The following is a 9,522-nucleotide window of genomic DNA, read 5'->3' as shown; positions in this document are numbered from 1 at the left end:
TTTGAGAACAGTGGCTTTGTAATATAGCTTGATATCTGGTATTGAGATCCCTACTATTTTGTTCTTCTTTCTCAGGATTGCTGGAGTTATTCGGGATCTTTTTTCATTCCAGATGAATTTTTGGGGAGTTTGTTCTAGGCCTGAGAAATATGCTGTTGGTATTTTAATGGGGATTGCATTGAATCTATAGATTTCTTTGGGTAGTATGGACATTTTGATGACGTTGAGTCTATCAATCCATGAACACGGTATGTTTTTCAATCTGTTGTGTCTTCCTGTATCTCTTTATTTCAATGTCCTATAGTTTTCAGAGTACAGGTCTTTTACATCCTTAGATATACTTATTCCTAGTATCTTAATTATTTTGTGTGATGGCAAATGGGATTGTTTTTTAAATCTCTCTTTCAGTAAGTTCACTATTGGTGTATAAAAATGCCATAGATTTCTTGACATTAATTTTATATCCTGCCACATTGCTGTATTGGACATATTCCTAGAAAAATACAACCTTCCAAAACTCAATCATGAAGAATCTAAAAATCTCAATAGGCTGATAACTATGGATGAAATTGAAGCAGTCATCAATAAGCTTCCAGCAAACAATAGCCCGAGACCAGAAGAGTTCACAGGGTAGTTTTACAAACATTCAAGGAAGAACTGAAACCTATCCTCCTCAGACTATTCAAAAAACTTCAAGAGGAACACTTCCAAGCTCATTCTATGAAGCCAGCATTAACCTAATTACCAAAACCAGATAAAAACAGCACAATGAAAGAGAATTATAGGCCAATATCCCTCATGAACATAGATGCCAAAATCCTCAACAAAATTCTAGCAAGTCAGATCCAGTATTACATAAGAAAGATCATACACCATGACCAAGTAGGATTTATCCCGGTGATGCAAGGATGGTACAATACCCACAAATCATTAAACGTGATACATCACATAAACAAATTGACAAATAAAAACCACATAGTCATATCAATTGTTGCAGAAAAATGATTTGATAAAATCCAACACGCTTTCCTGATAAAAAACAAAACAAAATAAAACAAAAAACCTTCAGCAAACTGGGAATAGAGGGATCTTACCTCAACATAACAAAAGCCTTATATGAGAAACCTACAGCCAACAACACACTCAATGGGCAAAAATTAAAACCATTTCACCTAAGAACAGGAATGAGATAGGGATGGCCACTTTCACTACTCCTGTTCGACATAGTCCTGGAAGTGCTTGCCATGGCAATTAGACAAGAAAAAGAAGTGAAAGGCATCCAAATTGGAAAAGGAAATGTAAACCTGTAATTTTTCGCAAATGACATGATACTGTACACAGAAAACCCTGACTGCATCTACACCTTTCATAGTCCTCTTTTGTTTGTTTCAAATGTCAGGGTTTGGGTTTTATTTAGCAAGAAGAGCATGGAAACATTCATCTGTGCCATCTTCTCAGATATGAAAGCTTACAATCCACTTTTTTAAATAATTTTAAAAGGGAGGTTCTAACTTAAATTGCAAAGGCTCCAGTTTACAAAAACTTTGAGTTCCATGACATGTTAAAAATAATTGGAACTTGCACATTTCAATCTCTGGAGCTTCAAGTTCTCCATTCCCTAGGGAGAAGTGGGGAGAGACATAAATTAAATTTGTTTCAATGTGTTGCATTAATTATTGCACTTATTGCTTATTAGGTTGCTTTGTGGTTTCTGTGTGTCTGAACTGTAGAAGATTTTAGAAAGAAGAAATAAGCTAATTAAACTTGTGCTTCTAAACCCTTAATAAAATAAATCTTGAAAGTCTACTAAAAATGTGAGGTGAAATTCTGACTAAGCTATAAAAAGTGCATCTAACAAAATCAATATAAGATATCCATAATATTTACCTTTGTGATTCACTCAGGAAAAAGAAGTTGCATATGTTGGCAATCAGATCCCTAAGAAATTAAGTGACTACAAATAGAACTTTTATATTGGGAGTTTTTTCTAAATACTTTTTTCCAAATTACCAAATCAAATTGGTAAATTAGTCTCTCTCTCTCTCCCTCACTCTCCTTTTTTTTTTCTTCTTTTATTGTTTTCCTGTTTTTGGTAAGCTCTCCATCCTTTATCACTACATGTCAGTTGAGACTAGTCTCTGGATATTTGTATGCCATATCAAAAGCCATCAGTGACTACTAGTTTGTGTCCAGAAAATAAATTTTCAGAGGAAAAAATTCAAAAGAAAATGTATGATTAAATATAGCATTCAAGGAAAAAAAGAGATCTTCTTTAAGATCATGGATTCTGAAATATCTGCTATCAACTACTTTTGCTTTATGAACCTGTTAACTTTCTACATGGAAAACAATATATTACAGCTAATTTTTACTGAATTTTCTCACCTAATCCTCTACCCTTTTCTGGCCTTGGTGAAGTAGAGTGAAAAACTGATTCAAGCATGCTTTCTCTAGCTAAATTTGCTACCTAAAGACTATAAGGAATATGTATCAAATCAACACTTTGTACACTTTATTTTTCATTAAATAAGTTCGACATGTACCATTGTGTAAACTTAAGGTACGCAGCAAGTTACTTTCACACAATCCTACATTCCAATGTGATTGATTATACACTAGCATTTATCGCATTATATAATTACTAGAGGCCCAATGCATGAAGGTTCGTGCAAGAATAAACCTTCCTTCCCCTGCCTGCCAGCACCGCCTTCCCTCCGGCACCTGGGACCTAAGCCTTTGCTCTGGCCTCCACCTTCTGCTTTTGCTCCAGGCCAGCCTCACCTTCCGTATTCGCTCAGGCCTTGCCGCCCTCCTGTAGCTCCCTCTACCCGCCATTAATCCCTCATAGCAAGCATTCAGCCCTGCCCTGGCTGCTCCACACGCTTCCCAGAGGTCAGGAGTGGCCAGGGTGGGGCAGAACTTCTGCCATGGCAATGACGCAAGCTTCCCAGCCAGGCTACCACCATCTTTGTTGCATCAATTTGCATATTCCCTCCTTATTGGCTATGGGCGCCGCCATCTTTGTTGCAAAGTGATGGTCAATTTGCATATTCTATCTTTATTAGATAGGATAGTATGAATTATTGTCTATATTATTTGTGATGTGCCTTAGATCTTTATGGCTTATTTACTACTTGTTACAAGTTTGTACCCTTAAATACTATCATTCTTATTCAATTTCCTATTGTAATCACCATTTTAATCTGTTTTTTATAGGTTTAACTTTTTAAGTTTTTTTTCCTCAGGAACCTCTAAACTGTTTTCTTTAGTAGTTGGATTAATTTGCATTTTCACCCACAATGTATAAGACATCCCTTTTTATCACACCCCCAACAATAGCACCTGCTATCTAATCTTGATGACAGCTAGCCATTCTAACAGGTGTGAGGTGATATCTGATTGTAGTTTTTATTTGCATTTTCCTGATGAATAGTGTTGTTGAGCACCTTTTCATGTGTCTGTTGGCCATTTTGATATCCTCTTGAGGAAAAGAAAAGTCTATTTATTGTGCCTATTTTCTAAATCATATTATTCATTGCTGTTATTAAGTTTACTTAGTTCTTGATATATTTTTGGATAGCACATTGTACACTAATTTACACAAAGTTAAGCATCAATTATATCTCTAAAAAGAATAAATAATTAAAAAATAATCATGTAGTTTTCTATATTTTATTATTTCTTAAATTCTTGACAGATAATATTTTTTAATATATTTTATTGATTTTTGACATAGAGGAAGGGAGAGGGATAGAGAGTTAGAAACATCAATGAGAGAGAAACATCAACCAGCTGCCTCCTGCACACCCCCTACTGGGACCCTTGAGTCCGCAGGCTGATGCTCTATCCACTTAACCAAACTGGTTAGGGCTTGATAGGTAATATTTAAAAATATCCTAACTAACCATGGCATCTCAAATTGTGGCATCAATGTTTGTTTATTTCATACTAGTGGCCTGGTGCAAGAAATTTGTTCATGGGGGGATCTCCCCCAGCCCGGCATGCACCCTCTCCAATCTGAGACCCTGGGGGGATGTCCGACTGCCGGTTTAGGCCTGATCCAGGCCTGGATCAGGCCTAAACCGGCAGTCAGACATCCGTCTTATAATCCGGGACCGCTGACTCCTAACCGCTCACCTGCTTGCTTGCCTAATCACCCCTAACCACTCTGCCTGCCAGCCTGCTTGCCCCAACTGCCCCACTGGCCATCTAACCTCCAGATGCCCCCCTGCCAGCCTGCTCTCTCCTAACTGCTCCCAACTGCCCCCCTCTGCTGGCCAGCTCACCCCCAACTTCCCTTCCCTGCTGGCCAGCTCACCCCCAACTGCCCTCCCCTGCTGGCCTGATTGCCCGTAACCACCTCTGCCTCTGCCTCGCCACCATGGCTTTGTCTGGAAGGACATCTGGAAGGCATCCCTGTCTAATTAGCATATTACCCTTTTATTAGTATAGAATGCTAGTTAATAGGGATAGTCTTCAAAAATATTCTAACATATTGAAGTCTTCATCTAGCTACATAACATATAAATTCAATTTGGAATGTAGATTATAATGCTTGCACATAAATATCTGAAATCTTGTCACTGTTTGTGGTGTTCTACCAATTTGTTTCAAACAGCACTGCTGGGGATATTAAGCAACACAAGCCCCTTTGATAACAAAGGTGCTATTAAGCGCTGTTGCATCACAATGGGTGATGTAAACTCCCTAAATAATCGTAGATTGGATATCATACAGCAGCTTCAAAAGTGCAATTATAGCCCATTGTGTCAGTAATGTGTACATTTAGGATGTTTAATAGTACATATTGGCATAACGTCTGTGAGATAGTGGAACTAGTTACCGAAGGGTAGATTCTCATTTCCTGGCTATATTTTAGTAGCGGAAATATCAGTTTGAAATCATTTAGGTTCATCCGTACGGGTATCAGGGAATTAGAAAATGTTGCCTCCAGTGGGCCCTTCTGGCCCATGTCATTAGGATAAAAATTACTAAACTGTTATTCAAGTTTTTCTCAACCTTGCTTCAGAGATGCAGAACTCAATTTAGGATACACATGTGCCACATTTGTCTCAATTTAACTCCCACTCTGAAATGTGCAAATCTACGCAAAGGTCTCCCTAACTTGCAACTGGCATCTCTAAATTTTCAAGCCTACTGTTTCTTACAAGATAAAAAAAATATATATTTGTTTTAAGAAAATATGGATATTTAGAATATCCTGCTTACTATTAGTAATTCATTCCTAATCTTACCCTGAAAAGTTAAACGATCACATTAAAATGCTTACCTGGAGACTATTTTTCCATTTTTTTAATGGTAAAAATTATCCTATCTAATAAAAGAGAAATGTGGTAATTGGCGTATGACTGCTACCCTTCCCATTGGCTAATCAGGGAGATATGCAAATTACCTGCCAGCCAAGATGGCGGCCGGCAGCCAGGCAGCTTGGAACTAACATGAGGCTTGCTTGCTTCAGTGACAGAGGAAAGCAACGTTCCCTGCCTGCCTTGCAGGACTCTGAGCCCACAGTTTGAAACATTTTAACAAATATAGAAGCTAAAAAAAAACCCAGAAACCAGCTTTCAGCGAGCTGGGATCTCAGAGCTGGAGTCAGAGCTGGAGTTATACATTGTTTTGATTATAGAACTGAAACAAACCAGATACCTACTTTCAGCAGCGGAGGCCTAAGAGCTAGAGCCTCAGAGCTAAAGGTGGCCCAGAATTTTTTAAAAAAGGAAAAAAAGGAGTGGTTGGGAGCTTCTGTCACCCGCCAGCCTGAAAACAGCCCTCAGACCCTCACCCAGACTGGCCAGGCACCCTAGTGAGGACCCCCACCCTGAAGGGTGTGTGACCAGCTGCAAACAGCCCTCAGCCCCTCAGCCAGGCTGGCCAGGAACCCCAGTGGGGACCCCCATCCTGAATGGTGTGTGACCTGGTGCAAACAGCCATCATCCCCTCTGGCCAGACACCCCAGTGGGGACCCCCACCCTGATCTAGGACACCCTTCAGGGCAAACCAGCCAGCCCCACCCATGCACCAGGCCTCTATCCTATATAGTAAAAGAGTAATATGCCTCCCAGCACCGCGATCAGAGGAGCCGAGAGGCCTCCCAGCACCAGGATCCGTGTGACAGGGGGCAGCGCCCAAACCCCCTGATCGCCCTGTGGCTCTGTGTGTGACAGGGGGTGGGGCCACAACCTCTCTATCCACCCTGCTCTGTTCGTGCGAGGGGAAGGTACCCCAACCTCCTGATCAGCCCTGATCTGTGCCTGATACGGGGGAGCTCCCCAACCCCCTGATGGGCCCTGCACTGTGCGGTGACAGAGGGGAGCTCCCGAACCCCCTGATTTACCCTGCTCCGTGCTTGACAGTGTAAGGAGCCCCAACCCCCCTGATGGGCCCTGCTCTGTGTGTGACAGGGGCAGTGCCCCAACCCCCGGATTTGCCCTGCTCGCTGCATGACAGGGGGTGGCGCCGCAACCTCCTGATTGACCCTGCCTTGAGTGTGACAGGGGGCCGAGCCCCAACCCCCAATCGGCCCTACCCTGAGCATGACTGGGGGTGGCGTTGCAACCTCCTGATCTGCCCTTCTCTGTGCATGACAGGGGGCAGCGCCCCAACTCCCCAATCGGCTCTGCTCTGATACCGACCAGGGGCTGCACCTAGGGATTGGGCCTGCCCTCTGCCACCCGGCAGCAGGCCTAAGCCAGCAGGGCGTTATCTCCCAAGGGGTCCCAGAGTGCGAGAGGGCACAAGCCAGGCTGAGGGACCCCCCCTTCTCCCCGAGTGCACAATATTTTGTGCACCAGGCCTCTAGTAATATATAATTACATATCAAAACACTGAACCAATTTCCTAAAGTGTAACTAAAATACAGTAAAATTCTTTTATGTAAGTAACAAATGATCATGCTATGATGTTAAATGCTTAAAGCATTATTTTATGATGATCAAACTACCTGTATTTTAAAAAGCAGTTTCTCTCTGTGCATTAGCATGTGTAATTTGCTTGCTATTCCCCCAACATTGAATTTTTTTCTTTATATAAACAATAAACAGATACAATCAACTAAAACCCTTGCCAATCAGAGTGCTATTAGGATATTTAGAAGTTTCAGCTGAGTCCTTAAGAATACTTTTCTATTTCCACCAGCATAAGTCTATTTCTAGATATGTTCTCACAAAATATTCATTGTATGGTGCATGTTTATTTATAGAAATTTGAGCTTAAGTTAGGTATATTTTCCAAAATATATCTAAATACACTAAAATATTTTTAAAATTGTATCATTTAACAATCATTTTTATTTTTAAAATGTTAAGCTATACCTAATTTTTCTGAATAAGTTATTTTAGAGGAGACTCATGCTTTTTTCTATAACAGAAGACAAGTTCCTAAGTATTAAAGTTTTATTAATCAAGATAAGTATTTTGGCCCTAGATGGTTTGGCTCGGTGGATAGAGCGTCAGCCTGCGGACTGAAGGGTCCCACGTTTGATTCCGGTTAAGGGCATATGCCTAGGTTTTAGGCTTGATCCCCAGTGGGGTCATGTAGGAGGCAGCCAATATATGGTTCTCATCATTTATGTTTCTATATATCTGTCTCTCCCTCTTCCTTCCTCTCTGAAATCAATAAAAATATATTTTAAAAAATATTTTGTAAAATTAAAACTGATAACTTTAGGAATTGAAATTGTCAATATATCTCCTTTCTAATTTTTATCTTCAATTAAGCTAACGTGCATAGATCACATTAGGAGCAAGTCAACTAAGACTGTGTGTGCAAACTTTTAATTATTCACTTCTTGAAAGTGAGGAAATTATAATCCTGATCAGAAATAATGCCAGGAAGATGTGTTACCAAGAGATTTTCAATAAATAACTCAGTACTTAACAATAACCAATGACTGACTAGAAACAATATAATACCCTCTATGGGCCTTCAAACAAATAGAAAAAATAAAGTCTTTCTTCATAAGGAATGACACAGACAGTGAAATTGCAACACATATGATGAAGCTGATGTACATTGATTCATATCGCCAATATCTATTAACTATCTATCCTACTTGGTTCACTGCGATTGATTTTAGAAATATCAAAATAAAACAGGGATTGTGGCTTAGGATCTGTTACAAAGACAAATATTAAAATAATTTTTTGCAACATAATAGTTGCTATAACAAGGTACAGAGAAGGAGCTTATCGAAAGAAATAATAAACTCGACTGAGGAAGTCTTAGAGAGGTACATATGGGAGGAAGCATCCTAACCAAGCACTACAAATTTAACACTATTATGCCCAGTGGTAAGTGGTGGTAGAAAAGTCATTCCAAATAAAAGAAGCAGCTTGTGTAAAGACGTCAAAGAGCAAGAAAGCATGGCATTTTCAGAGAACTAAAGCAGTTTAGTATGGTTGAACTACAACATAGAAAGGAAAATTGGCAAGATATGAGGCTGGACAGGTAGCAGAGTTAGATCATTTCAGACACAGAATTGTTAATGCCTGAGTAAGACAAGCAAACAACAACAAAAAGCTATAGCCATTGATTGTGTTTCCACATAGGAATTCAAGGAAGTGTGCTCCGGAAATCAAATACCAGTATTTTCAATATATCTCAGGGCAGATGAAATGACGGGAAAGATATATAAACTTGAGGTGGAAAGTCCAGAAGACAGAACCCTTCTGGACACTAATATGGAGTTTGCAGATTAGAAGGAAAGCTGTAATAAGTGGTGTGTGGATAAAAGAGGATAATTAAGAATAAACATTCACACAGACATCCTGGGAGGAATACATTTCAAGTATACTCATTAACAGTGCCAAAGGCCAGGGAGGGCAAGTGAATAAGGACTAAACATGTGGATAGGATTTGGAAATCAACAGTTATTGCTCGTTTCAATGGGAGAAATTCCATGGAGTGTCAGTTTTGCAGAAGACATCTATAAATCTGTAGCAAAGAGCAATTTGACACAGTCTTAACTTTAAGAATCAGGAACTTGAGAAAGATACAAAATTGTGAATGCTGAAAGCTTAGTTATAAATAGTACAGTTTGAAGTGTAAAGGACTCTGAGAGAATGTGTAATAAAAATACTAGTTTGTCTTAGCCCAATCAGAATAAAAGGAGAAAAAAAACAAACAGGGTTGGAGACAGGGGGTGCTTTGGAAAAAGAGAATCTGCACAGAACCAATATTTAATAATTAACGAATCATTAAGAATTTAAGTTAAAACTTTAAATGAGTCTAGGGCAGTGGTTGGCAAACTCATTAGTCAACAGAGCCAAATATCAACAGTACAACAATTGAAATTTCTTTTGAGAGCCAAATTTTTTAAACTTAAACTATATAGGTAGGTACATTATTAACTTAATTAGGTACTCCTAAGGCTTAGGAAGAGCCACACTCAAGGGGCCAAAGAGCTGCATGTGGTTCGCGAGCCGCAGTTTGCTGACCATGGGTCTAGGGGATTCCAGAGACAAAAATAGGCTTTTCTAGGTTTCTCAGTACAGTTTTAAGGAA

The sequence above is a fragment of the Myotis davidii genome, unplaced genomic scaffold, assembly GCF_000327345.1.
Source record: "Myotis davidii unplaced genomic scaffold, ASM32734v1 scaffold488, whole genome shotgun sequence".
Classification (NCBI taxonomy): Eukaryota; Metazoa; Chordata; class Mammalia; order Chiroptera; family Vespertilionidae; genus Myotis; species Myotis davidii.
The sequence above is the reverse complement of the archived record's forward strand: the minus strand, read 5'-3'. Positions refer to the sequence as shown.